The sequence below is a fragment of the Crocuta crocuta genome, unplaced genomic scaffold (genome assembly GCF_008692635.1).
Source record: "Crocuta crocuta isolate KB4526 unplaced genomic scaffold, BGI_CrCroc_1.0 scaffold384, whole genome shotgun sequence".
Taxonomy (NCBI): Eukaryota; Metazoa; Chordata; class Mammalia; order Carnivora; family Hyaenidae; genus Crocuta; species Crocuta crocuta.
The window spans coordinates 1,097,613-1,113,067 of record NW_027532182.1 but is presented as its reverse complement, the minus strand read 5'-3'; the positions used below and the strand labels follow the sequence as shown (position 1 = coordinate 1,113,067).

The 15,455-nt window shown below is 43.9% G+C and overlaps 1 long non-coding RNA gene across 2 annotated transcripts in view; it reads left to right on the top strand.

Annotated features, from left to right (window-relative positions):
* Positions 1-8,052, top strand: part of LOC144242530 (uncharacterized) — a 26,948-nt gene extending 18,896 nt beyond the window's left edge. For both annotated transcript variants that reach the window (XR_013338370.1, XR_013338371.1), the window contains exons 3-4: positions 2,774-2,878; positions 7,867-8,052. This is a non-coding gene — a long non-coding RNA (uncharacterized LOC144242530). The remainder of the gene's footprint in view (positions 1-2,773; positions 2,879-7,866) is intronic.
* Positions 8,053-15,455: the final 7,403 nt, after the last annotated feature.

The following is a 15,455-nucleotide window of genomic DNA, read 5'->3' as shown; positions in this document are numbered from 1 at the left end:
GGAATCATACTGTGTGTGTGTGTGTATATATATATATATATATATAGAAATCTAGACTGTTTCCAATGTGTTTATTACCAATAAAACTGCTATGAGGTTTTTATGTGAAAGCTAATTTGTCATTTCATAGAGATAAATGGGCACGTGTGCAATCGCTGGGTGGTGTGGTAGTTGCATATTTATTTGAGAAACAGCCAAACTGCTTTCCAGAGTGGCTGTACCACTTTACATCCCAGCAACAGGGTCTGAATGATCTAGTTTCTCCACATTCTCACTGCCCTTAGAAAAAACAGATGGGTATTCCTTAGATCCTACTAGAGGTCCAGGTGAGTTTGGGAATTCAATAACCGACTTTTCCCCTGCCCTATTTTTCTAAAAAGGCTGATTTTCTGTCCCTAGTTTAGCTCAGTAGGAGATTAATGATAAAAATCAATTGTCATCCAGGTAGAAGAGCCCAAGCATTTTCCTTTAAGAGGGATTGATGACAGGAAAGGAAACTCACACATTTCTTGACCTCCCCAGTCCATTTCAAATAACATCAGAAATGATGACCATTGCTGACCATCTTGTGGCCAGATCTCAGTCAAGACCTTGATAAGCCATAGGAAATCACACACTCAAGCCAAATCAAGTGGGTAGAGGACACCTTGACATGTCTCCAGGTAGAGAGTTCTACAGAAGAAAGCAGAAAGAGCAGAAAAGCATGTTACCTTGCCTGAGCCCACCCTGGATTAAAGGCTACTTCTAAGGTGGGAAAAACTGAGCTCTAATAGTTGGCACTGGCGCCATGCTGGGATTTTTGCTTTGAGGGCTTGACAAGACAAAACTGAGAAGCAGAAGGTCTGCTGTCAGCTTCTGCCATGATTACCCACAGTGTCATATTCTTGTTTCCTCCAGAGACCCGGCAACCCTCAGCCCTCTCTTGCCTCCCCAGCCTTGCCTTTCTCTCACCTTCTCAAAGCCATCTGTCGCTAACACCCGAACTCTTTGTATTTTCTTCAACACATATGTGTATAGTGGTTATTATTTTCCAGGCATCATTTTATATATGTTAGCTCCATTAAAACTCTTAGTGACTCCATAAGGTAGGAATCATTAATGTTCCAGTGTCACATGTAAGGGAACTTAGATACAAAGAAGTCAGGTAACTTGCCCAAGGTTACACAGCTCATAAGTGACAAAAGCGAGGTTCAAACCCAGGCAGCCTGGCTCTAGCATCCACATGCTTAATCACTATATGATGGTGACTTTCTATCATTGACAAATATGTTTTAAGCGATTCTGTTTTTCAAGGCCATTGGTATTTCTCTAAGGGTCGGGGTGCCCAGACTGGCTCAGTTGGTACAGCACGTGACTCTTGATCTCAGAGTCATGACTTCAAGCTTCAAATTGGGCATAGAGCCTACTTAAAATAAAAATTTTTTAAAAAATTAAGTGGGTTTTTCAGGAAGGGAAAAAGCCTTCCACCAAAGGAATGAAACATTTAAATGTGGGACTTGAGACAGCAGGTAAAAGAGACATCTGTGGGCACCACTGCCTTTCAGGTGTTTTTTGTCTATGTCATATCCTGTCACCCAGGCTAAGACATGGACAGGAACCCCACAAGGAAGAATTTGTTGCATACAATAGCATTATCTTGTAGAGGTTATTTCAAAGAACTACAACTAACATTTAAGAAATTGAATTACTGGGGTGCCTGGGTGGCATGATCAGTTAAGCCTCCAACTCTTGATCTTGGCTCAGGTCATGGTCTCATTGCTTGTGAGTTCAAGTCCCACATCAGGCTCTGCACTGATAGTGTGGAGCCTGCTTGGGATTCTCTCTCTCTCTCTCTCTCTCTCTCAGTGCCCTCCCCTCTCATTTTCCCCCTCTCCCTCCCCCTCTTATTTAAAAATAAATAAGTAAACTTTAAAATTTTTAAAAATAAATTAATGAATAATAATAATAAAAAGAAATGGAATTACTATGTGCCAGAAACTGAGCTAGGAGCTGTACACACAATCTATTGACAGCTGTGTGGGCACTGCATATTAATTCCCTTTTAGAGACAAAAAAATTGAAGCATTGAATGGTGGTGAGTGGCCAGGGAATTTGACTGAGGCCACGCAACCTGGAAAGGACAATCCTAGTTAGGTCTGTCTGAACCCAGTCCTAGGTCTGTCTGCTCTCTTTTTGCTAAACAAAAATGACTAAAAAATTCAACCTTCTAGTTTTGTGTTCGTTATTTTGGGTCAGAGTATCAATTTTGGCAAATGACAAGGTAAGAATAGAACTTTCCATTTCCCGACTCATGAATCAGATACTCCCTCAGATTTTCACATCGTAGCATAGGGCACTGCCATTAGCCTAGTACTCAGATAAGACACGCAGAGCTTGGTCTTTGTTACTCCATTCTCCTGCATCCTTTCTGCAATTTAGCAGCAAGTTCAGTCAATTCCATCTCCAAAATGCATCCTGAGTCCATCTACTTCTGTCCACTCCACTATCTCCCCCAGCTCGTGAGTCCAGGCTACCATCATCCATTGCCTCAACATTAATAGTGCCTTCTGAGAACACCCCACTTCACGTGCAATCTACCTCCAAATGGAAGATGTGTATGGTCTTCTTAAGATAAGGATTTGATCTTGTTACTGTCTTGCTTAAAATGCTTCCAGTTGGTTCAATGCCATATTCCTGCTCTCTCACTAACCCCCAACCACAGCAGAAGAGCCATGCTCCCCCACACTTGGGGCCCTTCACTCATGCCAGAATGGTCTCCTTCCACTGTTCCCAGGGCCGCTACCTCCTCAAAGAGTCCTGCTGTATCTGCATTAGACATCCTCCCTCTGAACTGTATCAATCCATCCACCCGAAGACTCAGACCAGCACCTGGCATACAGTAAGCACTCAGTTAATGCTAGTTTTTGTTACTGCTTTGATCATTGTTCTAGTAGATACTCTAAAAATGCATGCCGAGGTGATTAGTTAAAAGAAGTAGGAAAGAGGAATAACATCAATATCTGGGCCTCTAGGAGCTTTTAAAGAGAGGAATGTTAGATATTTTCAGAGGAACAAGAATGTGGGCTTGTAAATGATCTTTTCGGCCTTAAAACAAGTTATTGCTGTTATCGTCACACACATAATTACTCTGTGCCTAATGGAAGTATGTAAGACAATAGCAACATAAAATGTATTTTGAGAAAACACAAGAGTACTTAATATATTGTTAAAGGCAGTGTTTACACCTGTCTGATTTTCCTCTTTTTTTAAAAAAGAATGTTTATTTATTTTGAGAGAGACAGATAGCACAAGTGGAAACGGGGCAGAGAGAGAGGGAGAGAGAATCCCAAGCAGACTCCCTGCTGTCAGTGCAGAGCCCAATGTGGGGCTTGATCTCACGAACAGTGAGGTCATGACCTGAGGTGAAATCAAGAGTTGGATGCTTACCTGACTGGGCCACCCAGGCACCCCGTCTGATTTCCTGAAATAAACCTCACCCTGGCTCTCACGGTCCTGCATCACCTGTTTTTCTATTACTTAGCAAAAAGTACTGAAGCTAAAGTTTGTCCTCTTTTTAATTTCCCACTATGCTTGCTGACAATCTGAGAAATAATTTTCAGGGACATGAGAAGAGGGAAAAGAGCGAAGAAAAATTGGGTTAGAAAACCCATGAAATGGATCATTAGACTTTGTTCAATTAACCACTGCTTTTTTTTTTTTTACATTTATTTATTTTTGAGAGAGAGAGACAGACAGATCACAAGTGGGGGGAGGGCAGAGAGAGAAGGAGACACAGGATCCAGGTTCCGAGCAGTCAGTATAGCTGGATGCGGGGCTCGAACTCACAAACCGTGAGATTGTGACCTGAGCCAAAGTCAGACACTTAACTGACTGAGCCACACAGGTGCCCCTAACTACCACTTTTTAACAGAGATAGGAAACCCCACACACCACAGGTTGTGAGGCCGTACTCTTCTTTGACAGATGACTCCCTGGCTTATGCACAAAGTTGTCCGACACAGCAGTCCTTGTCCAAGGCTGGGGGGGAGGGGGGGCTTGCTTTCATAGGTTATAGAAAAGCCATTTGACGAACTATCATAAAGCCATTAAAATGATAATGGCAAAGAAATTCCAACACATTACACGTTACAATTAAATGCATACAGGAGGACTCTGAATGGGATGCATTAAAACTCTCATTGTGCTAGCTGCCCTTGGTAAAGGTGTATTTCGGGCATCGTTCCCAAGTGTGAACAGATAGGACTGGCTTGGAAGGAGCCAGAGACAGCACCACGCCATCGACCTCTAAGCTATTCCTCCTCATCGAAAAGCCAGGATTGGAGACACACCGAAATATTAATACTGCCCATCATTGCAGGCTTTTCTTCTCTGTTCTGTAGTTTGCAAATGTTCTAACACTTAAAAAGAAAAACAAACTTTTTGTCCTCTTAGAGTTTCCCTGGAAATTTCCAAAAGGCAGCTGCTGTGGTATCACATCATCTCCTCCTCCCTCCACAAATGTGTAAATAAAGCAACATCTCTATGTCTTTAATTTATAACAGGCTAAACGTTCCCCTGTAAGCTGATAGTCTGACCAGAAGTCTGTGGGTGGAACGGGTGTTGTGTTTTGTTTTTTTTTTTTGGTTGTGTGTGTGTGTGTGTGTGTGTGTGTTTTGTCGTAGCTTCTTTTGGCTGATAAACTAGCACTTAAGTGTTTCCCTTTTCCAAACCTCCAAATGACAAGTGTCTTTGTGGTGAGGTGGCAGTCCAACCATCACTGCCAACATGAACGGTCCTGGGCACACTTATTTTTAGTTTGCTGTTTAAACAACAGTTAGGCTGGGTAACCAGGGGCCTTGAGACCTAAACTTCTATGAACCAGAGCATGGAGCTATTAAAAAGAGAGCAAGGTGAGGCGGCAGACCTCTTCAGGAAGGCCCAAGCACCTGTTCTCCAGGTGGGCTGGAGAGACAAGGCAGACATCTTGTCTTGGGTAAGAAGACTGGAATCCATTTTTTACACAGGCGAATTTTATCAAGGAGGCTCTAAAACCAAAACATGTTGACTCCAGCTGGATGAATGTAAAACCAGGCAGCCTCAGGGAACTAATTACAGCGACGAGGCTGATGATGAAAGGCAGAGACCGTGGTAGACATCTGTTCTACGGCCTGCTCAGCATTCTGGTCGCCATTCTGACAAAGCCTAAAGCAAGGTGTCTGAACTCCTGCTGGTCAAGTAGTGGTATGTCACCAAGCAAGGCCAATTAAGTCTCTCCAGGGAAGAGAAAACCTGTGTGAAGTGACATAAGGGACCTTTAGCTAATGGGGAGTCCATTCATTTCTCCAACCTAGTTTTCCCAGCTTCCTGTCCTGTACAAAGCCAGATTCCTTAGCTTTTTATTTGATTCTGTGAGCTACCCTATATAGCCTTCTAATGTGTGTGTGTGTTTTAATTTTTAAAAAAGTTTATTTATTTTGAGAGAGCTAGAGAAAACATGGGGGAGGAGGAGAGACAAAGGGAGAGAGAGAGAATCCCAAGGAGGCTCTATGTTGTCAGCGCAGAGCCCAACACGGGGCTCAAACTCACAAACGTGAGATCGTGACCTGAGCTGAAGAGTCAGACGCTTACCCAACTGAGCCATCCAGGAGCCCCTAATTTAGTTTTTGATAAAATTAGCCCAAGTTGGTTTTCCTTTGCTTGGAACTAAGGAAGTCCCCCTCAAATTAGAACCCCAGATATTTCACTGAATATGCAAATCTTTGTCTGGCTCTGGACACAAGGTCAATTTCTCCCCCCATTACCCTCCTCCTCAACATCCCAGCCCATTATTTTCAACATAGGGAAAAATGAGTCCTCACAAACTGTGACATGCTGGGTTTTATGAAAGCATTGGTGATTTTTTCCCCCTTCCTTTTTCCCTGAATGCAAACTTCTTACTATTTCTGAACCAGGGGCGACCAAACATCTCATCTCAAAAGGACCCTGAGACAGGAGAGGGAGTGAGGGCCTGCCCACCACCTAAGTCTCATGGCTGCTGTAGGCAATGCTCATCCTACGGTCCTTGAACTGTAAAGCCAGCTCTGGCATTGACCTCAGAAATCAACTACCTCTAGCAGAGGCACCTCAGACCCTATAAGAGAGGTTGCTGGACATCAAAAACAGTGCCCTTAACAACATGGGTCTCTGTCACAGGCAGTGTAGAAATAATAGCCCCACCCATCCCAACGAAATCTTGCTGCTCCTCCACAGCTACATGCAGAGACAACATCAACATGAACGGTGCAGGATGGGCAATGACCCTCTATTGTTGCCATTGCCATTGCCATTGCTGCTATTCCTTTGCACAGCGTGGACAAGATCTCCTAGCTCCATAGGATACATTTATATTGCAAGGCATCTCTTTCTTCATTTGATGCATCTCAATATCCCACAAGGTATGAAAAGCCGGCAACCTTAGTGCCATTTTATGGATATGGAAAGTGAAGCAAGTGGTGATATGTCATGTTCAATCTTGTAGGACTCTTACTGACAATAACAATGGTGGTCATAGATGTCAAATTACCAGACCTCTTTCCCAGAATCTCTTCACAGGACAGCAGAAACAGTCATAGTTCATATTTATTGAGTGCTCCCTAGGGGCTTCACATTTATTGAAGTAGATGGGATTGTCCTTGTTTTCAAGGTAAAGGGACTGGGGCGCAGAAAGATTAAGTAATCAGCCTACAACCACATAATAAGTAAATGGTTGAGTCAGCATATGAACGCAAGCAGTCTGACTCCAAAGTCACACCCCAGACTAGAAAGCCACATGTCTGTTCATCCACTTTTAAAGAAAAAAAAATCCATTAAGAGTCAATTGGCCAGACTCTTAGGCTTCATTCTGTTCTAATCTGACCCCCATTTGTGACACTTGTTAGTCTGAGAGTAAACATCCCAGACTCACCATGGGCAGAAGTGGCTCTTCACAAATATTTTTAGCTCCAAGTGAAAAGGTGAAAGAACTCAAAGGAGAAGGTGTCCAACTCCATTGCCTAGGCCCAGATGGCTTATAGGGCTTGGGTAAACACTCAGCTCAAAAATGCTAACAAAGCTCGCAGCCTTGGCTTACCTCAGCCTGTGCGTGCCAGGCCAACAAAAGTAGTAGCCTGGAAAACGTTAAGGATCTAATCAGTTCATGCTGAAATCAAACTTGACTTCCTTCTGTAGCGTGTAACTCTGCCATGTTGGTCTGCACAGCCCTGCAGACACCCAAATGTGGCAGGAAACCCAGCTGCTTAGGCTAGCAACACTATTTTCAAAGTAGTGTTCAGAGGCTGGGGAGGGAAGGCAGGTAGGACAAGATCCTATGAGTAACATAAGATCAAAGGTTTGATGAGACTTGGTATCATTCAAATGATACCCACAGACATTGGAAAGGTGTTATGCTCACATGGGCAACCTGGGGCAAACTGCTGAGGGCATGGAAGTTGGTAGTTGGCAGCTCTACCGCCTCTCGGTGCCCCCTCTTCTCTTGGAAAGTCTACTTCAGACACCCACTGCCCCCACTCTACCATTTCTCCGCAGAACTAGGGCTTCTCCAGTGTCTTCCATACAACTCTGTCCTGCCTGGCCAAGCCCCTGGGCTGTTTTATATAAGATTGGGTCTTCAAGTGTGTTCCCCCTGTAGCTGTTCATGCCTTCAAACTACTAGTGACTAAATCAAGGCTGATAAGTTAATTCATGATTTATATGCTATTGGGTGATAATGATTTATTTAACCAATTAATATCCTCAGGGAACCTTTGAAATTTACTCTAATAAGAGCCAATGGAATTTTTTGGCACTCTGGGAGCTGCTCTAGTAGGGCTGTATGGTGCTTGTTTTTATCCAACTCTCCTCTCCTTTTAGATAGGGTCATGTGATGATGATGGCACATAAGGACTAAGGAATTTAATGCTCAGCGAGAGATCTTCCAGCATGTTCTCCCTCTGTTGTGGCAACTGTGAGTCGTTCCTTGAAATGGAAGTGTCATAGGAGTAAAGAAGCCTGGATCCCTGAGGCACCATGTGGAGGACAGATGTCCCAGAGGACCATCCAGACCTACAATGGATTTTGGGTGAAAGCAATAAATGTTCTCTATTTTAATTTACTAATATTTTTGTGTTATTGGTTATAGCAACATAGTCCAGCATATCCTGTTACAGCTGGTAACTCTTGATCACTTTCAAATCATAATCCATAGTTTGGCTCCTATCTACCAGTAGGAAAGACGTGTGTCACTTGGCTGTGTAACTTTGGGCAAGCTATTCTCTTTCCCTAAAATGAGTCTTGGTGTTCAGTGTAGGACAGGGTGGCTGGTGTTTTGCAAATGTAAGATTCCACTTGATGGCAATCCAAAGTTGCATGGGACCTGTTCTCTGAAGATAACTACTGTATGGTAAGGCATAGAGATTTGTCCCAAAACAGAAATGTTTAACCCAAGCCAAATACTTTATACCTGGTTGTCTCTGTGAACAGGAGGGTCAAGTTCCCAAGTTGTCAGTACATAGCACGTGTTTAGGAGGCTCAAAACTGTGCCAAAAGGCCACAAGATATCCCATTCCCCTTTAAAATCAGCCATTCTATCACCTCTCAGCTATCAATATTTGTGAAACTAGAGCTGGTCAAATTGAGCATCAAGCTGACTTTACCAAAGTTTCTTTAGAAGTTAAATTAGAAATTGCCAGGGACACCTGGATGGCTTAGTCAGTTGAGCGTCCAACTCTTAACTTTGGCTTAGGTCATGATCCCAGGGTCATGGGATTTAGCCCTGCATCAGGCTCCATGCTGAACGTGGAGCGTGCTTAGGATTCTCTCTCTCTCTCTCTCTCTCTCTCTTCCCCCTCCCCCCAACCGGTCCCTCTTCCTTGCATTCTCTTTCCCTAAAATAAAAAATAAAATAAAAAAAGTAGAAGTTCCCAGTTAAGAGGGCCACATCATCCAAAACAGCACTTCTCAGCCCTTTTCACATGAAGACATCCCTGCTTGCAAGAGCTTTCCCTGGATGTGAGAATGTGTGTGTAACCAATAGTGTCCAACAATCTAAAAATGCACTATTTAAAAAACTATTTCAGTGAATTTTGATTCAAATACTTGAAAAATAGCACATCTGTTATTCAAAATATTTAAACATATGATATATTCATGCCACAGGCATGTGTGTATATTTGCAGACCCCTTGCAATAACTCTGAGGCTTCCCATAGGCTATTCACACCCAGGGGCTGGGGACTGTAAACCTAAGCAATCTAATACTGCAACCTACATTTGGTTCTCATTTCCTCCTCCTTCTATTTCCCCCCGCCCCCACACACCCCAGCCTCTAATTCTCAGGAAAGAAGATGCTAAGGCAGAATGAGGAGTGCATAAGGTTTTGGGGGGAGTAACACCTGTAAGGAAATGTGACGAAGAAAGAATGGTCATGAGGAAGCCACCCAATCAGGATACAGAGCAAGATCACCTGTTGAACCTGAGTCCTCATCAGGCAGCAATGGCCAGGTCTTTGTTCCATGGCTTTGCTCATTTACTGGCTAGGGCCACTCAGAACAGAGTGTGACTTTGGCTCACAGAGGAGGCTGTGAGCTAGCTACCCCCCCATCACTGGGCGGTGAGTCCTTTCTTAAAGGGGTAGCTGGGTAGTGTATCTGTATCTGCCACACCCCACTTTCCCCCCTAATTCTGTGAGGCTAAATGTTACCCTTCATGGTTATTCATGAAGACAACAGAACTCTACAAATGACAGTGTGAATTGCCCTTGGGAAATAGGCCCTCTGTAAACCAGCAAAATTAGAAAGAAAATTATAACCATATGTAAGTATAGTTGAATCAGCTAAAAGGTGAGGTGCCCCTAGGATATGGGACTGCATTTCATTTAAGCAGGATCTCCTTCTGCAGAGGGAGCTCGTTGCAAATTTGAAAAAAAATCAGAGAAGTGCTTGCTGCAGCAGTCTGGCCATCCTCTGCAATGAACATGAACCCTCATGAGTAGGTAGGTACTGCCTGTTTACTGTGGGGAAATCCTTTTGCTAAGAAAGGTGAAGCAGTCATAGGATGGTAGGAAGCAGCAGCCTAGGGAAGGAGCCTTAGGAGGAAGGAGTCTATTCTATGTACCAGTCCTTTCATTTAGCCTGGGCTATGAGGGTATGTTTAGCATGTGGCATGAAGAACAGACTGAAAGCGATCAGCTGGTGGAAACCATCTACAACATCAAACCTGAGAAGGGGGGGCATGTCCTGTTAGTCCAGTTTCAAACATGGGAACAGTTAACCTCCAAAGATTCATCTTCCAGAAGCTACCATGATAGTTTCCAAGTGAGAGCTTACGTAGACCAAGGTGAATGAGGGGAGATGGGATCAAAGAAAAGCTGGTCATCCCCTACCCTTGCCTCCAGCCTCCTTCAAAAGGGTGGTCCCATACTTACCTGTTGTACATCCTAGGATTTTGCGTAAGGTAACATTTAAGAAAAGGTTCTTTGATGAAGATAAATTAATCCAATAACTACAGTTTCCTTGGTCTCACCTAAAATCTACTGAAATAGAATCTGCCAGGAGTGTCTTCTTCCAAAATGCTGCTCAATGCACCTCCTGATAGGATGGATAGCTAGATGATAGATGACGTAGATAGATGGTAGGTACATAGATAGATAGTATATTTACCAACATAGTAATGTATAATGCATATCATAACACACAAAAGTAGAAAATTTTAAATAAATGTAATAAAGGCTCTTGTGTTTTCTGTTTGTGCCCAAGGGATCATCTTGATTTCCTCTGATGTAGGCACACCTTACACGGGAGCTTTCTCACAGTCTTGTCCATGATAGCAAGAATGTGTGAGAAATGGGGGGGTGATGTAACACTACTTACAGATGTAAATCCATCCGACTATTTTTAATGGCCCCCGAGTCACTGAGATAGTGAGTGGTACCCTTCATCCTAGCCCCTTCCTTCCTCTGTACCAGGGCTAGGGCTTAGTTAGGGGAAGAGTACATAGTGACTGTAGCTGGTTACTACAAGGTGGGGAAAGAATACATGTCTTTTTCCAAACCAGATGGATCCTTTCTCCCTCTTCCCTTTGAGCAGAGATGAAATCCAATTTAAGTAAAGTTGGTATTTCAAAACCGAGCTCTATTCAATCACCCATGTTTAGAACAATGAGTCGAGCTGTTGACACTTGAGTTGCTGACACTTGAGTTGCTGGAAAGCTCTCTAGCTCAACTCTGAAAGTCAATCGTGAGCATGTGGGCACTGATGTCCGGGCAACAATCAGAGAAGGAGCAGTGTGAGGGGCCTTGTCCCTGGGCAAAATGGGCAGGTATCAGTGGAGAGGAGATTGCAAGCAGGCAAAGGCAAGGCTCATCTACACCCCAGGGACTTGGGACGTATGAGAAAGGCACCACATGTGTTTGTGTCACTTCTGTGACTCAGCTTCTATTTCAGCTACTGATAAATAAAGGACTGTTTCCAGGTATGCTATGTTTGGTTAAACCCTAAACTTGGACATTAAGTATAGCCCTGAGGTCCCCAAGACTACATTGCTCTAAACCACAATTATTTCACACATGTTGGATTGAAAAGAAAATTAAAATTAGAAGCATAAAGAAAATGAAATAAATGTCTGTGGGTTTCCCACACAACCTGCAAATCCCCTTTCCGTAACACCACAGTTCTGCTTCTGTTTTGACAGCTCTTTCCACCTCGGGGACCCATTTTCAGTACTATTTCCCCAATGTGTTTCCCCCCTCCCCATTTTGTTCATTCACAGTCTCTCTCCCCACCCACCCCCCACGCCTTTCCCTCCAAATTCCCAGGTGCCAATCTGCTTTTCCAACTCCACCTCCAGATACATGTACAGGCTTTGCCCCAAAGCCTCCCTAGTGAGCAATATTACTTTCTGGGGATAGCAAGCACTGACTCATTGCCTCCTTCTTACCACAGTTTCCAAAACACAGTCTTATTTCACCCTTGTCTCTACCCAGATCTCTGAAAGTCTGGGCCACCATGTACGTAAACAGACTCCTAATGAGGGATCCCCTGTTCATCTTCCTAATACCGTCTCCCTCTCCATCCCTCCTCTGATGACTGTTCTCCCAAAAGTCTGAAGAAAGCAGAGCTTAAGGAACTAGGACCCTTCAGGATCCATCCTTCTCTGTATCTCAGACTTTTGGTCAACAGAGGAAATCACAATCACACTGCTGCTGTTAAAAAAGACTTGGAGATTTTTAGAGAATGACACTGTGTAGACAAGATGGCACCAGTCAATTCCATCTTAGTGGCACCACCTGGGCAGGAACAGTCCAACCTAAAGATGAGCCCAGATTTCCTCTGAAGTGGTGAGTTAAGTGAATTGTACTCTTTTTTGTTCTCCCAGCCTCAGTGAGAAGCAGCAAGGGATTCAGATGCGAGCAGTTGAAGATGAAAGCTCTGAAATTCTTATGTTAAATACAATTCTATTTATCCCTTGATCAGATCCAAACAAGGCAGGACCTTCAAGACACTGAGGGTTGCATGTTCAAAAGGAGAATGATGCTATGCAGCAAAATCAACGAGAGTGCCCTCTTAAATATTTCTCAGTCGAAGCAGCTTGAACTGGGTGTTCCTACCTCTTTCAGTCCTCCCCCTGCTGAAAAATCAGTCTCCTGGTGACTCAGAATTAGTTCAAGATACCTCCCCACACCCTTAGTCTCTGTCAAGATTAAGCCTGTTCCCCACTGATTTCCAACACTGACCCCACATGCCCTCAGGTGATCCATCTAGCAAGGCGCACACAGCTTTTTATTTGGGAGACACGGGGCGGTATGTGTCACAGCCTTTGCCTTTAAAACTCCTCAAAGCCAATGAATAGCTCTGCCCCAGCCTTCCTGGAGGAATTTATTCAGAAATTCTTTTTCCCTGAAGAGGAAATGCCTTCTTGTCTTCCGGAACTGCTGCTTGTCGTGGCTTAGGTTTTAGAGAAAGTGTGATCTAGAACCCTTGGAAATGTGTGCTCATTACAAGACTACTGAAATAGAACAAACCAACACCACCATCAACAAAAAGGAGGTGTAAAACACCCTGTGAATAACATTGGGTGCTGCACCTGAAATGATGCGGTGGGGATGGGGCCCCTGCAAGGAGTCTGCCCACCCTGTCACCAGGCCTCAGAAAAGAATTCGCATTCCATGGGGCTAGATGGTACACTGCAGGTCATCTAATGTTCCCTCTGCAACATGTTCAATCATGTTTGGGAATGAGCGTCTAGCTCAGGAGCTTCCCAGTAGTAGGGAAACCTGTTTCAGGGTGGATCCGTGAATATGACATAAGCCCAGTGCTAGGCAGTCATGGTGATTCAAGTAACCAGAGGCAAATCAATTCCTCTTCTACCTTCATCTACCTCTCAAACAGAGCTCTCAGCCAGGACTCTCTGATGCTGCCTTTGATCCCTTTTCTGATGCCATTCTTCCAGAACATGGGAAGGAGGCAGAGGTTAAGGAACCAGAACTTCCAGGATCCTGTTCTATTCTGTACATCAGTGATCAGATAGAGTATTTTTGGTGCCAAGGAAGACTCTGAAGCTCTTAGGTAAATAGTATTATAAAATTTAGATTAGTAGGTACAGTCATTTCCAACTTCAGTTCTCCACCTGAGAAGGAAACTCAGAGGAGTTAAATTTTCTCTGAAGAAGGATTTCGCTCATTCATTCATTCATTCATTCATTCAATTAATTTTATCTTTGTGGTCATCAGATCTGAGGATAAACAGCCATCAATAACCACAACTCATCTCATCTCCTTGGAGACCACAAATCATACAGGTACCTCTCTGTTTTGTTTTCTAAAGGCAACGGCTTCACTGTGCCATTGAGAATTGAGGGTTAATTCACCGCTTCTATGTTGTAAGATCCAGAGTCCTTGAGCATAAGCAACAGAAATCAACTCTGGATTAACTGAAACAGAAACGATGTTTGTGGACAGGGTTTAGGGATGTTCACAGAATAGGCAGAGAGGCAGGCGAGTGAGGCTTGGGAAAAAGCAGAAACCAGAGTAGGTCTGAGGATACAGGGAAAAGTAAGCACCATCAAGATCATGACTTAGGAAGAACTCATTCAAGACATGTGGATACTACCGGTGGTCTAGCTAACCTCCTTCTGCTGTTGCTATCATTTCTGCTGATTAACATATTTCTTTGTGTCCCTCCAGCCTATGTCATGATTAAGAGACTCCATGTCCTGCAGAGAAGCATCTGATTGGACAAGCAGAGATTACAAGCCCACCCTGCCAGAACTCAGAAGTTCCCTCTTCAGACTTCTATAGGAGGTGATAGGGCACCAGGTTCTACCAATGCAAAACACATTGGGGTGGGGAAGTCCCCTGCAAAGGGGAGCAGGAAGGTGGACAGCTAAAAAAAAAAAGAATAGTAATCATCCACCACATATTTCAATCTCTTCCAAAAAAGCCAAATCTACAGTCACTCCTAGTAGAGCTGTCTCTCTGGTCAGATCTTTTAAGAGTCTTTTCTTACACATAAGAAAAACTCTTTGGGGCACCTGCATGGCTCAGTTGGTTGAATGTCTGACTTTGGCTCAGGTCGTGATTTCGTGGTTCTGAGTTCAAGCCCCTCACTGGGCCCTGTGCTGACAGCTCAGAGCCTGGGGCCTGCTTCAGATTCTGTGTCTCCCTCTCTCTTTCTCTCTCTTTGCCCCTATCCTCCTCCCTCAAAAATAAACATTAAAAAAATAAAAAATAAAATAAAAACTCTTAGCTGAGAGGACCCACTTTGGGCTGTAGAGTACAGCCCTTATTTCTCACATTGTTTGGTCTCTTCTGCCAAATTCTACCACAGTAAACACATTGTTTGTGCTCATATCTATTATTCCTTTGGATACTTCCAATACAGACTCGATATGGCTCATACAATTTCACACTTTATAAAACAACTCAATGAAAAATGGAAACAAACCAGTTGGGACCGTGTGTGGTGGCCACTCCTCTCAGTATTTCCTGGGAAGTGGGAGGCTAACCAAGGAAGATGGGGTCAGTCTGGACTCTTGTATTCTCTTGAGGCCTGATGGGTTGGTTGGGTCCACAGGCACGGAGCATGGCTCATATGTGTTCATGACAAGCAAGAACTAGGCCAGCAAATGGGGCTAGAGTCATGGCAGGGACTGGCCAGGTGGCTAAAGCAGGACCACAGACACTGGGCTGCAAGAGGAACCACAGCAGGCCTCCAAGTGGTTAATAAGTCAAGGCTGAAACCAACAGAGTAGGGATGCAAGGGCTAAACTCAGGTCAGAGGACAAGACTGGGGTTTCACCCAGAGACGGGCCTTTTCTAGCAAGGGGCTCGCCAAGTGCTGCCTCTTAGAAGGGAAGCTGGAAGTGGTTTTTCCAAGAGCTCACCAAACCCAGAGCATTCAGAATGGCAGTTCCAAATCTTCATCGACGTATTACTCTTTAATCAGAAAAAGAAAACCAAATGTTATG